Source organism: Castor canadensis, chromosome 14 (genome assembly GCF_047511655.1).
Source record: "Castor canadensis chromosome 14, mCasCan1.hap1v2, whole genome shotgun sequence".
In the NCBI taxonomy this organism is placed as follows: domain Eukaryota; kingdom Metazoa; phylum Chordata; class Mammalia; order Rodentia; family Castoridae; genus Castor; species Castor canadensis.
In genome coordinates, this window is record NC_133399.1 from 98,339,525 (window position 1) to 98,364,176 (window position 24,652).

Consider the following 24,652-nt stretch of genomic DNA (forward strand, 5'->3'; position numbering starts at 1 on the left):
AGAAGATCTGCCTGGAAGCAAGGGGGGTGAAAAGGAGGGGAGGGGTGAGAGGGAAGGGAGGGGTAAGAGGGAAGGGAGGGGTGAGAGGGAGAGGAGGGGTAAGAGGGAGGGGTAAGAGGGAGGGAAAGGGACAGGGGGAAGGAGAAGAAATGGCCCAAACAGTGTATAAACTTATGAATAAATGAATAAACAATAAAAAAAATACTCCCTGCAAGAAGAGGGAGAGGCTAGAAAATTAAAAATAAACTCAAAGCTCCTGCTTTGGATAAACAGGAAAAACAAAAGCATATTTTGTCGAGTTGGGCTTTAAAGTACACAGGCACATTCCAGTAATTCCTACCAACAGGAAGCATGATGTTTACTGCATTACACATTTGGCACAACTGCATTCTGTGAGCCTCTGAAGAAAACTCTTGGGGTTGACAACACATTTTAATAAAAGATCTGAGAGAACAGTATAATTTTGATGGAGTAAAGGACAGCAAAATGACAAAACTTTAAAGAAATCCAAAACTGTATTCATATCATCAACCTGCAATTATAAATGTTTATAGAACTTAATAATTGCCCAAGAATTAGAAGATCTCACATGGAATAGAAATATACATATGTACACAAAATGACCACAAACTGAAATGCAAAGTGAGAGTTTATTAAAGAAGTACATATCGAATTTGCCAGTATAATTCAAAGAAAAAACCAGTCTTTAGTCAAAACCCTCCACTCGCCTGACACCCCCACAGCTCTGCAGATGGCACTCAATAACCAGGCACAGCAGTGCAAACTCACTCACTCGGAGCATTTTAAACACACACAATTACAAGGTCCAAGTCGGCAAGAAAAGAAAATACAGTTAAAAGGTCACTTTCAAAAACAAAGCCTTATTATTAGTGGTGATGTTCTAAAGGTTTTAATTTTTCCAATTCTTTATCACTCTCCACCAAACCCTAAAATTTGGGAAACCCAAAATAATTCTCTATTTAAAAATAAAACAAAACAAAAAAGCAGATATTCATACTGAGGGGAACATGTCATCAGCCATTGTGAATAAGGAGTCTAAACCATAAACATTCTACTGGTTTTCTTGGGAAAGAGAACTTTGTAGCAGAGCCAGCTATTCATGTCCCACTGGGAGCAAAAGCCCTCTCACCTCCAAATTCTCAGTGAATCATGTCATTGCCATCTGTCCCACAGGACACACTCTCAAAACTCTGACTTCTAGCTAGCAAAACAAGGGGGGAGGTGGGATTTCCAATACTGTTTTCTCTCTTAATGGCTTCTCTTAAGAATTATTTCTGAACATCTACCAAACTTCTAATACAGGCTCCAGCAGGCATGGGGAAGGGAATGGTGGTGTTTGACATAAGACTCACTTTGAGATATGCCTACAAATGTCTAGCTAGATCAATCAGCTGTACCCTAGTTAACTAGAACCAAGTACTTGACTCACTTAAGACAAAGGGTCTCCCCGACAACCAAAGCTCTGTAGCATATCTGGGGCTATAAAAACATGGGGAGGGAGGACCTGGAACCACACCATTGATTTTCTTCTTGTCTCTTGGAGCAGCCCTGAAGTTTTCACCAAATTGCAAACTGGAATCGGAACCCTCTTTTCACAGGCATGAAACTGTAGAATCCAATTTGGCATTATCAAAGAGAATGTGTCATTTTGAAGATGGAAGAATGAAGACTGGAAAGGATGCACCGGGAGATTCCAAGACAGCGACTAATGGGAGGAAGCAGAAAACATGCTTCCTAAAGTACAATCTTGGAGAGACACTGGAGATACACATTACAGGAAAAAACATGGAGAAGAGGCAAAACTTTGACTCCACCACACCCCCACCCCACACATAGTATCCCCACTTCATGTTAAACGGAGAAACCAGGAGGGTACCCGCCAGACGCCAGTGCCCAGACCTCTTGGGAAGACGCAGACCACAAGGTGAGCTAAGCAGCACGCGGTTCTCCCACAGACAAGCCTGGGCCAGATCAGCATAGCCCCCTGGACAGACCGACCCACATCAAGGGAAAAAAGAAAAAAAAAACTGAATAATAAGTAATAACAACAAAAAAGACACGTAGCAAAGAAGGCAGGGCGCCCTGCACACCAAAGAGTGGGGTAGGGGAAATCCCTAATGGAACTGTAAATAAAACAAGCTGGCTGGAGAAGGCAGGAGTGGCAGCACATGCCCAGCAACCAGAAGAAGGAAAGCTTGTAAAAGTGGCAGTGGGAGGAAAACTCCACAAGAGAGGAGGCAAGGCCCACTTCCCACATGAACTGTAAATAAACAAGCAGGCCTGAGAAAGCAGGTGAGGTGTCACCTCCCCCAGTGTGCTTGGAAAGGGGAAAGCTTGTAGCAGTGGCATCACACACAGGAGAACTCTAAGTAAACAAAGCCTGTGGGGCCAGGTGAGTGTTAAGCTCACTCCTGAGATCTGCATAAATAATGCCTCTAGCAACAGCAGGCTGACAGCAGTGGACAGGCAAGCCACAGCCACAGATACCATTCACAGAACTGTCTCCAGACTCTTTTTTTTTTTTTCCTCTCTCCCTTTGATGAGACAACAACCGAACTACACCTGCATGCTGAAAAACTTACTGAAACTGTACTGCATTAGAACTTCGGACACTTTGTGGTGTTTTTTTGTTTTGTTTTGTTTGGTTTGTTTTTTTTCCCCTTTGATGAGACAACGACAGAACTACGTCTGAGAAACCATCTCCAGGATTGGAGGCTGAGGGACTAACACCAAAATTATTAAGACTGAAACTTTACTGCATTTGAACTTGAGATTCTTTTTTTAATTTTTTATTTTATTTTTTTTCTTTCTCAATCCTCTGTCTCTCTAATGCCTGTTCAGCTTACTGTTGATTAGTACTCTATCTCTCCCTGTTTATATCTTTGAAACTTTTGTTTGTTTTGTTTTGTTTTTACTTGTTTATTTGTATTTCCTTCTTTCTTTAACTTCTTTGCTTTCCCTCTCCTCTCGCCCTTCCATTCTAATTGTAATCACAATTGTTAATACTACCAGCTAGAAAATACTTAATTGCACACAGCACAGGGACAATAACAACACCAAGGGAAATGACGGGAAGACAGAAAAAACAGGGGAACCAGTTTCCCCAAGCAAAAAATTAATATAGGAATGAGAGGGAAATGAAGAAAACAGATACTCAGATCCAGACTCCAACAAAATGAAGATAAACTATGCCAAAGAACCCAATGAAGCCCGCAAGAATAATCTAAAAGAAGAAATACTACAGGTACTCAATGAGAATTTTATAGAGATGATACTGGATAGGGTCAACCAAAATGTACAGGAGGCACATTGTCTTGAAATTCCAAGACAACAAAAATAGAGAATTTGAAAAAGCACAAGAAGAAATAAAGGAAACCATAGAAGTACTGTATAAACACCAAAGTGAAACAAAGAACACAATCAATAAAGAGATCAATGAACTCAGGATGAAAATAGACAACATTAAAGAGGAAACGACTCAGGATATGGAAAACCTCGGAAAAAGAACAAAACAGAATTGCAAAACAAAACGGAAGGCCAATCCAGCAAAATAGAACAAACAGAAGACAGAATCTCAGAACTTGAAGATGAAATGGTAATTAAAGGAAAAACCGAAGAACTATTAGTTAAACAACTCAAGACCTGTGAAAAGAAAATGCAAGAACTCACTGACTCCATCAAAAGACCAAACTTGAGAGTCATGGGCATTGAAGAAGGAGAAGAGGTGCAAGCATAGGGAATGCGTAATATATTCAACAAAATAATAACAGAAAATTTCCCAAATCTAGAGAACTCTATTCCCACACAGAAGCTAAAGGCCTCCATTAATCACCTGAATAGATCTCTAACACAAAATAAAATTGAAGCAGCAATCAAGAGTCTCCCCAAAAAGAAAAGCCCAGGACCTGATGGATTCTCTGCTGAATTCTATCAGACCTTTAAAGAAGAACTGATACCAACCCTCCTTAAACTGTTCCATGAAATAGAAAGGGATGGAAAACTGCCTAACACATTTTATGAGGCCAGTATTACACTTATCCCAAACTGCCTAACACATTTTATGAGGCCAGTATTACACTTATCCCAGGCAAAGACACCTCCAAAAAGGAGACTATAGACCAATCTCCTTAATGAACATCGATGCAAAAATCCTCAATGAAATAATGGTAAACCAAATTCAACAACACATCAAAAAAGATCATTGACCACGACCAAGTAGGCTTCATCCCAGGAATGCAGGGGTGGTTCAACATATGAAAATCAATAAATGTAATAAACCACATGAACAGAAGCAAAGACAAAAACCACTTGATCATCTCAATAGATGAGGAAAAAGCCTTTGATAAAAGCTCTAAGAAAACCAGGAACAGAAGGAAAGTATCTTGGAGTGGGTGGTAAGGGAGGGGGTGGGGGCAGGGGGGAGAAATGAACCAAGCCTTGTATGCACATATGAATAATAAAAGAAAAAGGAAAAAAAAAAAGAAGGAAAGTACCTTAACATTATGAAAGCTATATATGACAAACCTACAGCAAGCATTATACTTAATGGAGAAAAACTGGAACCATTCCCTCTAAAATCAGGAACCAGACAAGGATGCCCACTATCTCAACTCCTATTCAACATAGTACTGGAATTCCTAGCCAGAGCAATTAGGCAAGAAGAAGGAATAAAAGTTATACACATAGGTAAAGAAACTGTCAAAATATCCCTATTTGCAGATGACATGATCCTATACCTTAAAGACCCAAAAAACTCTACTCAGAAGCTTCTACACATCATCAATAGCTAGACCAAGGTAGCAGGATATAAAATCAACATAGAAAAATCATTAGCATTTCTATACACTAATAATGAACAAACTGAGAAAGAATATATGAAAACAATTCCATTTACAATAGCCTCAAAAAAGATCAAATACCTAGGTGTAAACCTAACAAAGGATGTGAAAGACCTCTACAAGGAAATCTATAAACTTCTGAAGAAAGAGATTGAGGAAGACTATAGAAAGTGGAGAGATCTCCCATGCTCATGGATTGGTAGACTCAACATAGTAAAAATGTCGATACTCCCAAAGTAATCTACATGTTTAATGCAACTCCCATCAAAATTCCAATGACATTCATTAAAGAGATTGAAAAATCTACCGTTAAATTAATATGTAAACACAGAGGCCACAAATAGCAAAGGGAATACTCAGTCAAAAGAACAATGCAGGAGTTATCACAATACCTGACTTCAAACTACATTACAAAGCAATAACAATAAAAACAGCATGGTACTGGCACAAAAACAGACATGAAGACCAGTGGAACAGAATAGAGGACCCAGATAGGAAGCCACACAACTATAAGCAACTTATCTTTGACAAAGGAGCTAAAAATATATGATGGAGAAAAAGACAGCCTCTTCAACAAAAACTGCTGGGAAAACTGGTTAGCAGTCTGCAAAAAACTGAAACTAGATCCACGTATATCACCCTACACCAATATTAACTCAAAATGGATCAAGGATCTTAATATCAGACCCCAAACTCTAAAGTTGGTACAGGAAAGAGTAGGAAATACTCTGTAATTAATAGGTATAGGGAAGAACTTTCTCAATGGAATCCCAGCAACACAGCAACTAAGAGATAGCATAGATAAATGGGACTTCATAAAACTAAAAAGCTTCTGCTCAACAAAAGAAATGGTCACTAAAGTGAAGAGACCATCCAAAGAGTGGGAGAAAATATTTGCCAGCTACACATCAGACAAAGGACTGATAACCAGAATATATAAGGAACTTAAAAAACTAAATTCTCCCAAAACTAATGAGCCAATAAAGAAATGGGCAAGTGAACTAAACAGAACTTTCTCAAAAGAAGAAATTCAAATGGCCAAAAAACACATGAAAAAATGCTCACCATCTCTAGCAATAAAGGAAATGCACATTAAAACCACACTAAGATTCACCTCATCCGTTAGAATAGCCATCATTAGCAACACCACGAACAACAGGTGTTGGCGAGGATGCAGGGGGAAAAAGGAACCCTTTTACACTGCTGGTGGGAATGTAGACTAGTACAACCACTCTGGAAATAAAATTGGAGGCTACTTAAAAAGCTAAACATTGGTCTACCATATGATCCAGCAATACCACTCTTGGGGATATACCCAAAGAATGTGACACAGGTTACTCCAGAGGCACCTGCACACCCATGTTTATTGCAGCACTATTCACAATAGCCAAGTTATGGAAACAGCCAAGATGCCCCAACACTGACGAATGGATTAAGAAAATGTGGTATCTATACACAATGGAATTTTTTGCAGCCATGAAGAAGAACGAAATGTTATCATTCGCTGGTAAATGGATGGAATTGGAGAACATCATTCTGAGTGAGGTTAGCTTGGCCCAAAAGAACAAAAATCGTATGTTCTCCCTCATATGTGGACATTAGATCAAGGGCAAACACAACAAGGGGATTGGACTTTGATCACATGATAAAGCAAGAGCACACAAGGGAGGTACGAGTATAGGTAAGGCACCCAAAAGCCAGATAGCATTTGTTGCCCTCAACGCAGAGAAACTAAAGCAGATACTTTAAAGCAACTGAGGCCAATAGGAAAAGGGGACCAGGAACTAGAGAAAAGGTTAGATCAAGAAGAATTAACTCAGAGGGTAACACACATATACAGGAAATTAATGTGAGTCAACTCCCTGTATAGCTATCCTTATCTCAACTAGCAAAAACCCTTGGTCCTTCCTATTATTGCTTATACTCTCTCTACAACAAAATTAGAAATAAGGGCAAAATAGTTTCTGCTGGGTAGCGAGGGGGTTGGGGGGGTAAAGGAGAAAGTGGGTGAAGGGGGGAGAAATGACCCAAACATTTAATAAAACATTAATGGAACATCTCGTTTTATACCTGAGTAAGACCACACTGAACAAGGTTAGGTAGCATGCTCAAAGACATAAAGCTGGGAAATAGTAAGAGCAGGTAGGGGCCTCTCTTTTAATTCCTGCTCCAGGAATCAAGGCAAAAATAGCTGACATGTCTGGAAAATATGAGCTGCCTTTATAAGAGCAGGAGGAGACAATTATTTATTAGCGAAGCTATTTACTAAGTGGTTCCCTAGAGAAAGACTCATCACATTTCACCCAATAAAATTCAGCCCATAGAGAATCACAGTACTTATTTAATCTGTTGACGTTCAAAACAGATTGCAGTTAAAAGACAACTTTTTTAAAAGTCTCCAAGTCAACCAGCGGCTGCACACACATTGCTCCCACAGAAGGGACAGTCATTTTAAGTAGGTCACAAATAGTAACGGCATGTAATTTAAATTGTGATGACTAACAACACATTTTAAAATGGAAGTCAATTTATTGTTATAATTTCAAAACTGGTGCAGACACAGAGACTGCTTTTTGAGGTTTTTTTAAAACAGTATAAATTGTATTTCAACTTGCCTTTCTCCTAGATGCAGTATCGAACTTAAGAGTCTACTAGATCAGTGGGTGGAAGATCAAAGAATATTTTTAAAATTTTAACTTTACTACCCACAAGGATGTGGGAGTAATATGTCAGTGGGACTAAAATGTATGTGACAGTGTCTTAGAGATTCCCTAACTCCACAGGAGCAGGATGTTCCCTCATTTAAAGAAGCAACACTCATCCTACCTTTGCTTGGTCTGCTTTTTAGCACTGACAAATACAATAAACGAGTTATATCAGACTCTAAAAATGTACATGCTCTTAAATGTCCTGTTCCAGCACAGTCAAAAACCTTAATCTGAAATTTCTTACCTATATGACCTTGAAAAGGATTCCAATCGGATGGTTAACAAGTGATCCACACTAGGAATAAAGTGATCTTGTAAAAAATGGACAAATATTAACTTTCCCTCCGTTTCCTCTCCCTCAGATGTATTAATATTTAATCCATAGAGATAGACATCAATATCATTTTCAAAAGCAGGCAGCCATGGAGGAAGAAACGATATTAGATGGGTACGAAAGGCACAAAAGCCTTCTCGGCCTCCAGGCACTTTCCCACTACCTCTGACCAGCACCACATCTTGTCAGGAACTGCCACAACTGTGCCATCTGAACACCAAACACCACTAACACCACACTCCCATTATACTGCCCAACTCCTGCTGTCCTCAAACCCTTTTCTCTTCCCCACTGGCACCCTTCCACAGTCTAAGTCCCATCTATTTGTAAGGCCCATCCAAAGTGCATCACCCCCACAGAGTTTTCCTGGATAATACATAGTCTCTAAAACTTACTTCCTGAACTATTAAGCATTTATTTGTGCATAAAAGCAAAGAGCATGGAAGGTCTGTGTCCTTTTGCTAGCTATTTCATACATTTTAGCAGTCTTGCTTCCCCATTTGAACTGTTAAGATTGAGGGCATGCACCCTAACTCAAGGTTTTAAAACGACTGTCAACCTACTAACATGCAAATAGACACATAGGTGCTTCGGGGGGAAAAAAATCACATTCCACTAAAAGAACATAGTCATGCCTCTCAGGAGTGACTCACAATATTTCTTCCTGTAGCTGTGTATAAGGCCCAGGACCAAGTGAAATATATATGGCTCTAAATTGTATGGGTCCTCCAGCTCCTCTGAAAAGACCAGATATGATCATCAACATTACCATTGTGATATTCATCTTCCCAGAAATCTAAGTGCCAGAAGTAACACTTGGGCATGAGCTGCCTTGTAAATTCATCAAATGCTTTTGTGCATATAAGGATGTAATCTTTTTTGCACAGTTGGATCTCATTAGGCAATGCCCCTCCTCATTTTACAGCAAGCATTACAAAGCTCCTCTTAAGGTAGCTATTTTAACGTGATCTAGGTTAGTTCCATAGGTATTGAAGGCATCTCTACTGAAGACTAAATGCTCAGCACCAAACAACATGCTGAAAGAAATCCAGACAGACATATGACTGAGTTTTCTTTTTATTCTGAGGAAAGAACAAAACCTGTTCCCTTTGTCCAAAACTCTCTCTCCAAGAGCTGCATAAACAGCCCCAGCTCCAGAGTTTCTGGGGAACTGCACTGTTTATGGAATAAGGAAATTTGTATGCATACACATAGCAAAGTACAGTAGCCTTTTTACAAACAATCACATCAAAGCCAAGTACACAAATGATAAATGTATTTTAAGAACATGCTTTTTCTTCTGACTTGACTTTCTAGAGAAGACTTGATTCTCCCACACACTGTCACTGAGAAGCCATTTACTGATCTGAAATCCCTTCTCCTGTTCCCTGAGGCAAAAATTAATTTAATTTGATAGGCAACTTCTATATCTATACACATCAGAATACCCATGGAAGCTTCCTGTGACCTCAGCAATGATGTGCTATCAAAGTCATATAAATGTAACAAGACCTACACACTTACATGTAAACTTACACAGAAAATTATTCTTCTGAGTGTTAGTAACAGATACAAAAAGATTAGAAGTTTATTGCAGCACTATTTACAATAGCCAAGCTATAGAAAAAACAAAGCTGCCCCACAACCAACAAATGGATCAAGAAAATGTGGTATTTATACACAATGGAATTTTACTCAGCAACAAAGAAGAATGAAATTTTATCATTCACAAGTAAATGGATAGAACTGGAGAACATCATCTTAAGAGAAGTTAGCTAAGCTCAATAGGCCAAAAATCACATGTTCTCCCTCATATTTAGATTATAGATCTAAAACAAATGCAGTAATATTATTGGACATGGGTCACACACTAAGGGGAGAACATGCACGGGAGAAATAGGGAAAGGAAAGGAAACCTAAAATTGGAATGTGGTTGATGTGCTCCTTCCCTGTTCAGGAGCGAATAAAGTAGTCTTAAATTGACAGAGGCCACCATGGGAAGGGAACTAGGAAGTAGTGAAGAGGTCTGGTAGAAACAAACCAGTGTGGGTTTCAATACACATGTGCATGTAAGCAATGCTAGGAATCTCTCTGTATAGCTATCTTTATTCCAAACTAGCAAAAATGGTATCTTTCTTATTAACTCTTGTTTTCTCTTCAACAAAACTGGAGAAGGGGGCAGAACAGGTTCTGTCTGGAAGTGGGGCAGGTGGGGGAAGTGGCCCAAGCAACGTATACATATGTGAGTAAATATAAAACAATAAAATAAAAGGAGAAAAGAAAAAAAAGAAATTATAAACAGAAGGAAAAAAATGAACCCAGAGTTTGGTTCCTACAAATGCAGGTGAGAGGGGAAGAATGGCGTGGATGGGGATCTTGGCATTGGGACAGGTAGAAGAACCATGCCTGTTACCATGCCTGCTATAGGAGCCTACTAACAGAAGGAAAATGAGGCAAAACCTTACCGGTAGGTAAAACAAACAGCAGTGATAATAAAGCAGTGACATTATTTTGTTATAATTCTTTCTGCTGTTGTGGCAGGAGTTAACGTGGGCATGTAGTGGTTGACATGAGAAAGGTAAATATTATGTAGTCTAGAAAAAATGAATTTATATATGGAGGAATGAATAAGTGAATGTATGACTAGTAAGGAGTAGGCTGGAGGAGTGGCTCAAGTAGTAGAGCACCTGCCTAGCAAGCGTGAGGCCCTGAGTTCAAACCCCAGTACCACAAAAAAAAAAAAAAAAGAATAAGTGGTGACAGAACTAATTAGTAGCATAAGCTCCTGGATATGAGGAGTAAGTGAGCAAATATCAACCCTAACAACTAGACAGGAATGGTCAGGTGGGCTAACAACATTACCCGCTCAGGAAAAAAAATTAAGAAAATTCACGCCTATAATTTTAGCACATGGGAGGGTAAAGCAGGAGGATCATGAGTCAATGCCAGCTTAGGCTACACAGTGAGAACCTGTCACAAAAATAAATGAGATTAAAAGATAAAATTAACTGAATTCTCCCATGTTGGATATAGTTAAGCAAATCCAATTTCCTAGTTCTTTTCTGTCAAATAACCTTCTACTCAGCTTTCAGTGCAGCAAAAGTGTCTTATTTATTGGTTCCTAGTCATGATATATCCTTTGTAACCCATGTTTGGAATAAGCCTCTATAACAACTCAGCCCAATTCCATCCATCCTTTAAGGTCTAATTCAACACAATCCCCAAGTCTTTCTTCTTTAGAAATTTAGAAAACAGTAACCTTTCTCTTCTTTTACAGTCAGTTTTGAGGAGAGGCCACAAACAGAAAAGCAACTAAAAGAAGGAGATGTAAGTGGGATCAGAGCACAAAAAAACTAATATTATAGATTTCCTTGTTTGGGGTCAAAAGGAAGATGAAAGCCAGGTATTTCAATCACAGCTTTTCGGTAAAATCCTTTATTCTTCCATCGAGGAGGCTAACTTTTGATTTCTGGACTCACTTGAGGCAATGAAGTTGGCATTCTTTGCTATCTCCCTCCTACATTATGTTCCATTTTTCCTTCTTTTGAGAGGTTGGGACATTTACTGTATAATCATTTAGTTTACATCCAAAAGTAAAAGACAGCCATGAAGTACAAGTCAGGAGAACCACTGCAAGGGACTTTTCCTTCTCTCTTTCTTCTTCTATTTTTTAATGAATTCATTCTTCTAGCTTAATCCTGTAAGATGGGGTAATATCGTCTCCCAGGTGATTGCCTGAGAACATTGCCATAATGCCAAAGAAAATATAATGCTGAGACACTGAGAAATTCCCTAAGAAACAAGTTATAAATGGGAGGATGGAGGGGGAAGCAAAAGTATGGACACCAATAGCAATGACGCAAAAAAAAGGAAAAAAGAAATGACAAGCTGTAGCCAGGCAATGCGATGTAAAACCATTCCTTCATGTCCCACCCACTTCCACACCCACTGACAGTGCTGTTCTTGGGGATGAAAAAAACAGCTTGAGGTAGCAACAGAACAATCAATGCCAAGCCATGCTTATCTCTGAGCTAAGACACTAACCTCACAGTTCATGGCCATTACTGAAAGACAAAGACAAGGACAACAGAAATAATGCTGTGGTCCTCTCCTTCCTTGTCCACCACTTCCATAAACCCAGAAAGGCAGTCTTATGCCAAATCTGCTTAACAATCATATGAATCACTGGCCTCTATTTCTTTCATGCATTTGTTGGAGACCAGCCTACACTGACATCGATGAGCTAGTGAGATATTGCCAAGTAATAAGCAGTCAGAGACATTAAGTTACTGAACTTTAATAAAATGACTACTTAGAATTTAAAACAAAGAAATGATTCTTCTCTTTTACCTACAGAAAGGGAATATAGCTGGTTTAAGATCCATTATAATTCTAATTTTCTCTTATCTCTTTATTTTGGTATTAATTGCTATATAAACAAATACAATCATCATATCAAAACAAACACATATAAAATTTACAATAAACTATAGGACTTTCTGCTACCTAGACCTAGGTCCACCCATTTCCAATTTCAATTAATACATGTCACAAAAGATTTATGCTCACTGGAATATAAACACTAAGGTAGCAGAGACCTTTTCTGTTTGGTTGTGCATATATAATCCTGTGAACATCCTTAATACACATCAATGGAATGAAGCAAAGTCTGATAAAATTGCAGATTCAACTTATGCAAAGTATCTTCAACCCAACCAAATCAAAACTGCTGCCTCTGTCTTTCTTGGGGCTTCCAGTACTCTTCTTTGCTCTAAATTTAGTCTTAATTTATCAATGCATGTTCTCTATCTAGACAGACCACCATCTAAAACATTTTCCTTACAAGACATATTCCTGAATTAAAAAGAAAAAGAAATCCAAACATACACACACTATCACCACCACTACCATGAAAAAAAATGTTAGTTTTACTCATCTTTACCTCTCTGCCACCACCCAATTCCAAGCTGTGTATTATTACCCTATTTTGGCAATGTTCTCAATGTTGGCCTTTTTACTTTCAATTTCTGCATACCAATTATAGGTTAAACGTCTCCTTTGCTCATAAGCTATATATACTTCTCCATTACCCACCCACTCTCCAATGTAATATTATGTTCTTAAAGGAATTCAATGGCTGACTTTGCAATGTATCACATCCATAAAGCTGACCTTCTCATTGCCCTACCAGTCTACTAATTAATTTCTACACTTATGTTTCGTGCATTTTTATCCAATTTAGTCAATTAGAAAATAAATTCCATAAGGACAGGGAGTTTTCACTGTTATATCTTCAGTATCTAGTATGATGTCAGAAACATAAAAACGTATCTTCTCATTTTCTGGATGAATGAATGATTTTAAGTACAAGAGGAAAACAGAAGGGAAGCAGAACAAAATATGTTAAACATTTTCCATGAAGGAATTTATCATTAAAGATCAAAGATTCAGGACAAGTCCCCACTTTCACTATGTTTCATCTTTCACTGGTTTCTCTTTTTTTTTCTGTGGCATTTCTGCACCACAAAATTCAGCATTTAAATACTCATTCTAAGGATGCAAAAAATGTTTGACAGCCTCATATGTGTCACGCTCTGTGCACTGTGTGTGGCCTTGGTGACAGACCAATGAACATGTCAGATGTAGTCTCTACCTTCTTGAAACTTACATTAAATAGTTCATTAGAAGACTAATGTCTAAGCAAAGACCTGAAGGGTGAGTATAAAGCGTGTTGGAGGCAGAGGCATAGCAAGAATAAAGACCTAGAGGCAACAGAGCAGAGAGGTGTTGAGATACTGAAAGCAGATCTTTGGGTGTGGAACACAGAGTGGACAGGAGAGCTGAAGCTAAAAGGGTTGAGCAAGAACCAGAGCTTGGAGGGCCATGAGATCAACTCAAGGAGAGTGATATAAAATGGTGAAGTATGAGAAGCAATGCACGTTGATTGCCTTGATTTAGCCATTTCACAATGTATACATACATGGGTATATGCTGCACATGATGAATATGGAAAATTTTTGCATGTTAACTAAAAATACTTTAGGGGACTGGCAGAGTGGCTCAAGCAGTAGAGCAGCCTGCCTAGCATGTGTGAGGCCCTGAATTCAAACTTCAATATTGCCAAAAAGAATACTTTGAAAGAAAAAAACAGCGTAGCTATCAGAATGGACATGAAAAAGAAGGTAGGAAGGGCAAAAGAAATGTGTAAGTCTTACATGTAAGTTTTAGTTTTATTTCTCTATATCCCAAATAGCTGTTGATTAAAAACTGATTTTTCCTCCCACTTTCCTATCCAAAATAATAATAATAATAATAATAACTTTAAAACTGAACAATGGGACTAACAAGCAAACAATTTTACATGCATGAGATTTCACCAACTATTCAAACTTTAAGTCTCAATTTTTTTTTCATCATTTGAACCTCAGAAGTCCCCCTGCTAGATATCAGAGACTTCTGAAATGGACTTCCCCCATAATCTACAATTTTATAAATTACTGTGCATTCTGTAAAAGCTTATTCAATGCACTAAGGAAACAGCTCTAACCAGTTCTGGCCTCCCTTTTGCTTTTTAATCCACACTTTAAATCCACAGCAGTTCCCAAATAGTCATAGTCATAGCCCACAGTCAACACCAAGTTCTAGCCAAAGGAGAGATCTTGTATAAGGCTGTCTACCCTAAATTATTTCAAGATGAAGAGCGCTAGATCTAGACTCATGCATAACCCCTAGAAAGATGACATCATATTAAAGAAGTGTGCAACACAGATAAAAGGAATAAACAAAGTTCAAAGTTCCTAAGACAAAAAAGAAAAGAAAGAAAGAAAGAGATGCAATTTCTAAGTAAGGTACAGATTTTAACTGGACAATTTTCACTAATTGAGTATTAAGAAAAGCTTCCCAGCTTTTATCTTCTATACTAACTTGAAACACATTCTTTCTCTGGACTGCTGACACTCTAAGCCATGAATGAAATGAGGTCCCTATAAAAGGTTCTAAGTACCACTCTAGGGGAGAAATCTCTCACATCCCCAACTCTAGCTTACTGTACAGAAGAAAGAAGTTAATCCCCATGCTAAACCTTCCTACCAAGGAAGTTAATAATTCAATTTTTCTTAGTAATGCTGCTATAATGCATTATACGGTATTTCAACTTAGTAAAAATTCCATTTATTAATTTTATTCAATTACTTCTCTTTTGTTAAAATAGCACAGCCTAAATTCCAGAGACTAAAAAAGCAAGTATCATAAGACAAAAATGCTATGCCATTTCAAAGGTAAGAAATACTTTAACTGAAGTATTGGTTTTTTCCTAATTATAAATACTTATGTGTGTTTTTTTCAATGTACTGCTTCTTTCCAGATGTTCTTAATATGAAATGTCACTATGGGACAGCTCTTAAAAACCAGTGTTTATTCTACAAACACTCAACAAAATGAGGACTTGACATTTTAGGGATGAAAGTATCATGGCCTGATCATCAACTCAGCCATCAATTCTCATCTATTAATGTGTTCAATGTCTCTTTCTCCTTCTATCTGACAAATGGTAGATACTCTGCAATATAAAAAAGTACATATCCCATATTATAACTAAAATTATTCAGTGCTGATCTTTGTAATTGTGTAGAGGAAATGTAAGAAAAAAATCCTTTCTTTGTGGATATTAACAAGACAACCCTGTGATATATGTGAACTAGCAACTGATTTTTAACAAGGCCAACTTTTAGTACCTTTGAAGAAAAAGAATACAAAATATCATCAACACATTTATTGACCTTTCACACATGTCCTCAAAAAGCACCTATGGGTGACCTTCTATGTGTCAGATGATGTGCAATACACAGTGTTTACCAGCATTTTTGGCCTCTACCCATTAAAATAACAGCAGCACCTATCTGCCCAGGTGTAATAACCAAGCATGTCTCCAACACTGCCAGATGTCCCATGAGAACCACTGTCTCAGAAGCTGAGTATGTAGTCAGTATTTTGCAGAAATATAAGATAGTGAAAGAAATATATAGACATATATATATATACACAGTGGAAATATAAAAACAATGAAAAAATACATAAATAGCCTGTGATAACATTTTGGGGTTGAGATTAAGATGGCAGCAAGAAGGAAACTCATATGTATTTAGGTAAGATTGAAAACAGTATTTTTTAAATTAAACTAAGCAAAGAAAATGTCCACCTGAAAGTCATTCTTCACATCCCATCATGCCTTCCAAAAAACCCCTTCATCAGACAACAAAACATTTGTTCTAACCACTGACTACTTCCCGTCAGTGAACAATGGCTGAAGGAGGAGAAGCAGCAAACAAGTCCTTAAGGTGAGCTTGATAAGATCCTGTCAATAAAGAAAGGCACCATGGATCCTGAACTCTGCCATGTGGTATTTAAAACTTATTGCCTTACGTCAAACATGATCTTCGTAATTCTTTTTTAATCAAGTGTTTAGGACAGTTTGAGGAAAGGAACTGCAACGCTGAAAGACACAGAAAAAAACAATAAATCTTTAATTTAAGTACCAAAAAACCTGACAACAAAATGAGAAAAATACTACCCTGAGCTTGCAAGGGAAATTGCTTATAGAAGCTGATACAAGAACCTCAGAACAAGCATTCATTCTACTCAGGAAATGAAAAGTTGTACTTTAAAAAATGTTCCAGATCCTTGAGAAAGTTTAAAATAAAACTAAATAACTACCTTCCATGTTTTCCTGGGAACACTTATAATTTGAACAGAAGATGAGCACTGCAAACTCGCCCTGGATTGTCTTGGCCTTTGCTTCTTAAAATTTTTTTAACCCAGATCCTTCTGTGTTGTTATATGTCCATCAATAAGAAGGACATACAGCTATTCAAGGAGTCTGAGAAGTGAGTACAGTCAGGTATGGTGCCAAGAAATATTCTTCAGGAAGAAAAATACTCTTTTTTTTTCACTTTGTATTTTTTAAGAGAAAAGTAATTTTTTTCTTCCATATACAACTCTAAGACATTGGCAGAGTGGCTCAAGTGACAGAGCATCCCTGGCTAGCAAACATGAGGCCCTGAGTTCAAACCCCATTACCACCAAGGGGAAAAAAAACCCAAAAAACAGCAGATACTGGTGCCGCTGTGCCCCACCAGAGAAACATCCTCTCGGGGTATCTCAGCAGACGTATCTGTTTCAAGTGAGGACAAAGGTAAAACTGGCAAATACCATTAACCACAAAGGGGCTGCTAAAGAAGGTTCAGCAAAGCTGTTCTACAGCTATCAAAATACTGACCAGGTGGCAGATGCCTCACCCAATACAGGGTCACTGAACCATGTGGACAAACAGTAAACAGGAGAAAATAAAGATTTGGAAGATCATAAACCCTGTCTCAGTAAATCTACTCTGCATCAAGCTACCCTATCCCAAAAGTCAACAGCTTAAAATAATCACCATTTTATTTGTTCTGTCCATCTGTGATTTGAGGCAGAACTCAAAGGAAAACTTATCTCAGCCCCAGATGATATGGCTGGGCTCTGCTGGGGCTACAAGATCCAAGATACCCCAGCCCCATGCCTGGGCATGGTGTGAGCTGCAAGTTAGAATGCTTTGAGGCTCCCACACATGTCTTCTCTCTCCAGCACGACAGCTTGCACTTCCTTCCTTATTGGTGACTCAGAAATTTCCAGGTCGATGAAGGCCTGCAATTAGCCCAATGTCATGTCTGTCAGATTCTGTCACATAAGCCAGCCCAGACTTCAAGGGAAGGGAACACAGACTCCATCTCCCAATGGGTGAACAGCACGTGCATTCAGGTATGGGAAGAATGGCAAGTAGCCTTCTTTACAGATAATCTATCCCTGGAAACCACAACATACAGGAAATTAGAAGAAACAAAAGAAAACCAGAACGGCTCAAGTGCCTTTTCCTAGTATTACAACCTATCTCTTGCGCATCACTCTTCAGCCAATCAAGAAGAGAAAAGAACAGAATGGAAGATGCAGTGCACACCATAGCTACGACTTTGATAATGATATCAAATCAGGCAGGACTCTTTATAAATACAGGAAGAGAGTAAATGAACCAGACCAATGAAGCATCAGAGTCACTACTTTCGGTTAAACATGGATTTTAGACAAAGGGATGTACTACGAGGATTTGTTATGAAGTAAAGATTATATAAATTGCTAGGGAAAAAACTGGAAAGTTCTCTTTACAAATAAGAAGTTCTACTTTTTAGGGTCATAACTTTAAAAGGTCACTGTTTCTAGCATATCTTTTTTTCTGAAAGAAACAAACATTGAAATAGCCACACTGAGAAATGAAACTGATAAATGAAGATCGTAACATAGTGAGCTCTGTTGACAGGCAGCTTCCTCTGGTGTGCACCAAAGCGTGACTGCAAACGCCACCCAGTCTCGGAATCCCTATGCTTTGAGAATAGAAAATAGTGGCATTACTCATGTTTGACCTTTGCCAAAGAATGATTGGCAGATGGGTTTTCACAGCAGAGTATATGCAATGAGATTATTAAGAATCCCTAAGAAACTAGCCCAGTTAAGTCTGAACAAAAATTTCACTGAATAGGAAGGTGGACAGATGCACAAGTCACATAGCTTCCACTCATTGCCAGGTATGCCACCATTCCTCTCTACTCTCCTTAATAGAAACAAACAAAAAAGATAACACTTTTCTCCTGGCTATCGGTGTTAATCCTGAAGCAAGTGTTAATACAATTCCATCCCAAAAGTATCTCCAACTTAGTGGAGAGCTTGGAAACCTGTGAGTAATTTAGGACTAATGAGGAGTTCCTAGTCCAATTATGGGACAATGAGAGAAAGAACAGAAAAGCCCTTCAAATCAACCACATACTAAGCCAAAACATAAATGAAAGGAACTAGACAAATAGACTTTCCCTGCTGATTTTCTTAGGGCTAAGCTAGGAGGCCTGTTTAAGGTACTAGAAAAATCCATTCAGTTACGTTATGTAAGGGTCTGGATAATTCTTCATATCACCAACACTGGTCTCCTTGCAAAAGGCAAAGGTAGAAACCATGAAGGAGAAAAACCAGACCTGAAAGATCCTTCAAAGCCCAAGATTCTTCATCTATAAAAATATGGCTAAGAATATTTTCAGTGGAAGAATCTTTCCACTTTACGTTCTTTAGTAGCCCACAAACATCTGAAGCTGAAATATGAGATAGAGGAAAGGTTCCCCGTATGAGTATGTAAGCATTACACAAAAGGCTTGAGCTTTCTGAATGAATCAGACAAGGAAGGACTAAGAAACAATATTCATAAAGAGCTAGAATCAACACATATTTGTCAGGCTGGTAAACTGTGAGAACACAAGGATTACACCATATCAACAAGGGTTCTTTAAATGGATTTTCAGTGATATATATAGTCAAAAATTTTCGCTTTGAATCAATTGAATAAATACTCATCTGAATAATAAAATTATGTTTTAGAAAATTTATTTGGAAAAATCTAACAAAGATTGCCAAGCAGAATTCACGTAAAATCTACTATGAGGAATCAATTAAGATACTTTATAATTAACATATGTATTATTTTTATGGAAAGCAACTTCTTGAAGTTTCTTCAAAAAGTATGAAATTATAACAAATTTGAGCATATCATCAACATAAGCTTTATAACTAGCTACAAAACTTTTATATCTCCCAACTTCCAATGGACCTCAGGAGTCAGAAAGTTGCTGGAAACTCCATTCTTCTAGAATTCTATGAAATTTATAGGGTTCAGCCCATATACCTTCTCTTAAAGATGAATAAATAAAATCTAATTTTTTAAAAAAATGTTTTACTATAAGATAAAAAGATTAGCTTCATGAATAAATTCAGGCAATGGTATCTGCCATTTACAATGAAACAAATGAAAACCTTTTGGCTTCATTACTTTAGAAACAGGTTGCTGGGTACCAGTGACTCACATCTGTAATCCTGAATACTTGGGAGGCTGAAATCAGGAGAACTGATTCCAAGCATCATGGACAAAAAGTTCATGAGACCCCCATCTCAATGGAGAAAACAAAAAAAAAAGCTAGGCGTACTGGTGTGCACTTGTCAACCTTTCTAGGACAGGAAGACTGAAATAGGAAGGTCACAGTCCAGGCTGGCCTGGTCAAAAAGCAAGGTTCTCTCTCCAAAATACTAGACAAAAACAGGGCTGTAGGCATGGCTCAAGCAATAGAGCACCTGCCTAACCAACACAAAGCTTCAAGTTTAAATCTTAGTACCCACCACAAAAAAAGTCTAGAGACTGAAATTTTATTTGAATATACTATGTTAAATTTATTGTTATATATAAACTATTAATTTATGTAGAGTCATAAGAATTTGGAGACAGCAGGATACTCAGAAATCAGTATTGTTATTTTACAGATGAGAAAACCTTTACTGAAAGGATAATGGGCACCAGCCTCTGGTGTCAGATGTTCTGTATCATCTACATTCTACTTTGTTGTTCACTGTGAAATCAGGGGCAAGACACTCACTCACTTGTTTATTTCTTCTTTTTATCTAAAAATTGAAAATAATGGTACCTATTTCATAAGTACCATTACAAAAATCAACATGCTGCTATCAAGACTGAATATTGCCTAGAACATAGTATTAATTAAAAACTCTGGGCATTTCACCATCTTCTGTGTTTATGAGTAGACAGATGGTCACTAAAACCAGAGTCTTTTAGTAACCTTCCTTTAAGTAAGGTCTGAGAGAGGAACAATCACCAGTCCCCCTCTGTTCCCTCATCATCGAGGGGACTACACCATCTCTAGGGAACAACTTTATAGAAACAAGAGCTTATTCTCAGAGCAGAACAAACAGGATGTTGAAATATGAAAATAATGTCACATGAGCAAGAGTTAAAAAAATGGGGATGGTTTGTCTTAAGAAGCAATAACTCTGATGAATCATACAAGTAATCAAGCATCAAAACATCATCAAGTAAATAAGAATTAGACTTATTACTTCTTCCAAAGGAAATGTGGCTCTCAGGAAAAAACTTCTGAAGAAAAATTCCTGAAGGTAATGATTGTTCTTTCAACATGGATGTTAACAGAGAAACAAGAGGCAGCTTTTCAAATACAGACAGGACTACACAGAGCACAAGGCAGATCAGGTGACATAAAAAAATCTCAGAACTGCAGAGAAGTAGAACTTGAAAAGAACCTCAAAGCCTTCGGCTATGATGGCTTACTTGTCCTTTACAATCACCTGGAAGCTTAAGAAGAATGACCATCCTAGATCAATTAAAATCAGAATTTTCTGGGGGTATTTTCTTCAGTCTTTGTAATTTTTCAATGTGGTTCTCACATATAGCCACAGTTACCCAACACTGCATCAATTTACAAATGATGAAATTAGGGCCTACAGTTAGAAAATGGTGGAAATAGAATTTGAACCCATGTATTCTGCTGTGCTATTTTTTTTTTTTAATGCAAAGCTTAGGATTGAACCAAAGGCTTCACACATACTAGGCAAGTGCTCTACCACTGAGCTATACTCCTTGCCCTCTGATATTTTCCGTATATTAAATTACTCAGAAAGCAAACCACATTATGATACACGTAAGTCTATGGATCAGTCTTGCAGATGTAAGTTTAGAGGGTAAGTCTGTCCTTTTTCCATCCTACAAATTTTTCTCTAGTCTATTATTTACTTTCTAATTTTATGATCACCATATCATTGAACTTTAGTAGAGAAGACACAAAATCAACCTTGCATCATGGTGTTTACTTTCAATGCTCATATGCTGCCCTCCTGAGCCTGACTTCCTGTGTGATCCTTATCAAACAGGTTACATTACACGCTCCCTCTACTCCATTTGTGACCAAAAACAACTGATCATAAATATCTAAAAGCTGTCTTTGCTGGACGTTAAATCTTAATCAAAGTGAGTTTGAGAAAAGGGCAAAAGCAAGAATCAGGAAATCCAAATGCCTGAAATGGGCACATAGGGAAACAGCAGCAAACCCAGAAGTGAAGGTTAATTTCCTAACTATGATTGCTACTTTCTGGTAACCAGTGTTGCATGTCATTGAGAGCATCTTTGCAGGTGGGAGATCCATGGCAATGGGAAGGAAAAGTAGCTTTATTATTCAGTATCTCCCCTCAAAATCCTTTTCTTACTTACAGAATAAGAGGGTTCATTAAGATCACCTCATAGGTGACTTTCAACTCTAATGTTCTCTGATTAGATTGTCTCCCATTGTCAAGAACAGTGCTGGCCTATGTGCTTACCATATATGCTTTTATCCTCAAAGCTGCTCTTTTGAGGATAAAACTACCAGATGATGCTATGTGAACAAGTAACCATATATAAAGGTGGTCTGCAATGTACATCTCACATTAAATTTGAATACACTAACCACTATCAGAAGCACGAATTTCCTCAGAGGTTAAACCATACCCTGAGCAGGTATGCATGACATCTTACTCTTAGCCACTAGAACAACTCTGCCAAAGAGATATACATCACTTAGATGGAAGGGTGATAATACCTTTAGCAGACAGGTCATGTTCCAGAAATGCTATTTTTGATCTTCTTAGATTGCTTAAAAAAAAAAAGAAAAGCTGTACTGAAAAACTAAAAATTCTTCAGCCCTTTTTCCTCCAAAAAAAAGTATTCTACACAAAATTCTATTGTTTTCTAAATTTCTATTGTTTAATTATTTACTAAAATTGCATCCTGTAATTTTTTTAAGACAAAAACTACATTAAGGGAGAGTCCCCCCTTTTAAGGCATGTAGATATACAGATTGTTCAGAACAACTTGTACAAAAGGCTGACTTCACCTAGTGATTTAATTAATAAACATGTCCGCAGTTCGAAAATCATTATAGAAGACGCATATGGAAAATTAGGAAAAATTCAGATGGATGAAAATTTAGTGATAGGTATCTTTAAGGAAGAAAGATTAAGCAATTAAGGGATTAATTTAGATCAGAAATTCCTCCCAGCTATAATTGGTAACAAGAGGCATATGATTCTCCCAGTAGAAATAAAAACTTTAGGCAATAAACAAATTCTTGTAGAAGAAAGAAGACTAGGACATACAAGGAAAAAAAATGGGCGTTCCTATGCTTAATTAGTAGTTATAGACTCACTGAAATACCAAGGATATTTAAAGAAACAAAGGATGGGCAAACCTGGAAAAGATCAAGTAAAAATACAGTGCATTTGTTTGAACTCTACAGTGAACTATAAAATGCTGTAAAACATCTGTGTTTTATTTTGCGGTTGGAAATGAAAGAATATTTTGAAATTTATTTCTTACCTTCTATTTGTTGGGTGCTTAATGTTGTACACATAATAGGTCCATGTTATAAATACAGTATCTTTCACTATTAATAAACATGGTTATAGGACTGTACCCTATTTCAGTAGTTAAAAAATATAAACAGATTTTTAATTTATTGTAAATCAATTTAAAATTTTATATATAGTTATTGGTAAATAAAGTAATGCCCAAATATGGAATCATTAAATCAAACTGAACTTTTTATAGTAAGAACATTTGAAATTGACTTAGCCTTTTGGCTAAGATCAAGTGTAGTATCTGTTCTTAGTTTAAACCAAATATTTTTCAAGACTCTAAGAACCTAGATGAAAATAACGTTAGCTATCTTTAGAAAATCAGTTCTTTCCAAAAGAACTTTTAAGAGCTCACACATAATGTAACATCAAATCTGGGATAACAGTTGCTTGGTACCTTTCTTGTTCATGAAGAAGCTCACAGAAACAAGAGCTTGCAGACCTAATGCAAGATGTCAGTTATCAACCAAACAATACAGAGAAGGCAGGCCGGACTGGGAGAGAAGTCCTCAGGACACTCTAGCAGCTGCTGCCTGGGGATCATCCCTGGACTCACTCCATTTCCACACAGTACAGCTTTGCTTCCCTGTCTCCTGTTCCCAGCTCTCATTTCCAAATGGCCCACAGAACTGGACACTGCACTAGCTCCATGTTGACAGCTCCTGCTGTGTTAACTAAGCCTAGATCACACCCACACTGCTTTTCCTAGCACTAAGGTCTGGCAACCTACTCTCTCTCTCCTCAGAACCTGACCCCAACTCCATCTCTTCTTTTTTCTACTTCATTTTTCCTTGTCAATTCTGACAGCTTTGCAGTGACCTTCTCTAGCTACAAAGACAAAAATTCCTTAGTGATTCATTTGTAAAATCCTCAAGTAGAATGCATCATACCTTCTTTTTTGTTCTCTAAGGGCCCTTTTAGCAGTCAAATTATTGCGCTTCTATTATAGCACAGAGAATCTGAGTGACCTTGAAAAAGCCTCACCACCTATTTGAGTTAGCGTTGATGAGTCTTCAGTCTCCTTATCTAAAAATGAAAGGGTATCAGTCTATGTAGATAACCTCTTAAAAATACCCCACTTCTAATAAAACAACTCATATTCATAGTAACTGTGGAAAGGCCCCAATCAAGCACCTCAATGCCAGGAGCTACCCAGAAATTCTCTCAGCCATCCTTCTACCAAATGAACACATCATTCCATCTCGGTGACACTGTCTCCATTCTTCCTAACCTCACTTGACCTTCTCTTCTGAAAAGTGGACTGTAATCCTCCCACCACACCTTCCAGCTGTTCTAAATTCAGTACCTGCATTCCAGAGCTCCAAGTGCCTCCTGGTGACCCACTAGTGTGAATTCACTTGGGTACCTACTGACACAGAAGGCTTCCCTTCCAGAAAGGTATCCAGACAGAAATTCAGAAGGAATTAAAG

At 37.7% G+C, this 24,652-nt stretch overlaps 1 protein-coding gene and 1 pseudogene across 9 annotated transcripts in view; one reads left to right on the top strand and one right to left on the bottom strand.

Annotated features, from left to right (window-relative positions):
• Positions 1 to 24,652, bottom strand: part of Psd3 (pleckstrin and Sec7 domain containing 3) — a 498,369-nt gene that overhangs the window by 165,087 nt on the left and 308,630 nt on the right. The gene's annotated exons all lie outside the window — the stretch shown is intronic.
• On the top strand, positions 23,428 to 23,538 carry LOC141416982 (U2 spliceosomal RNA; annotated as a pseudogene).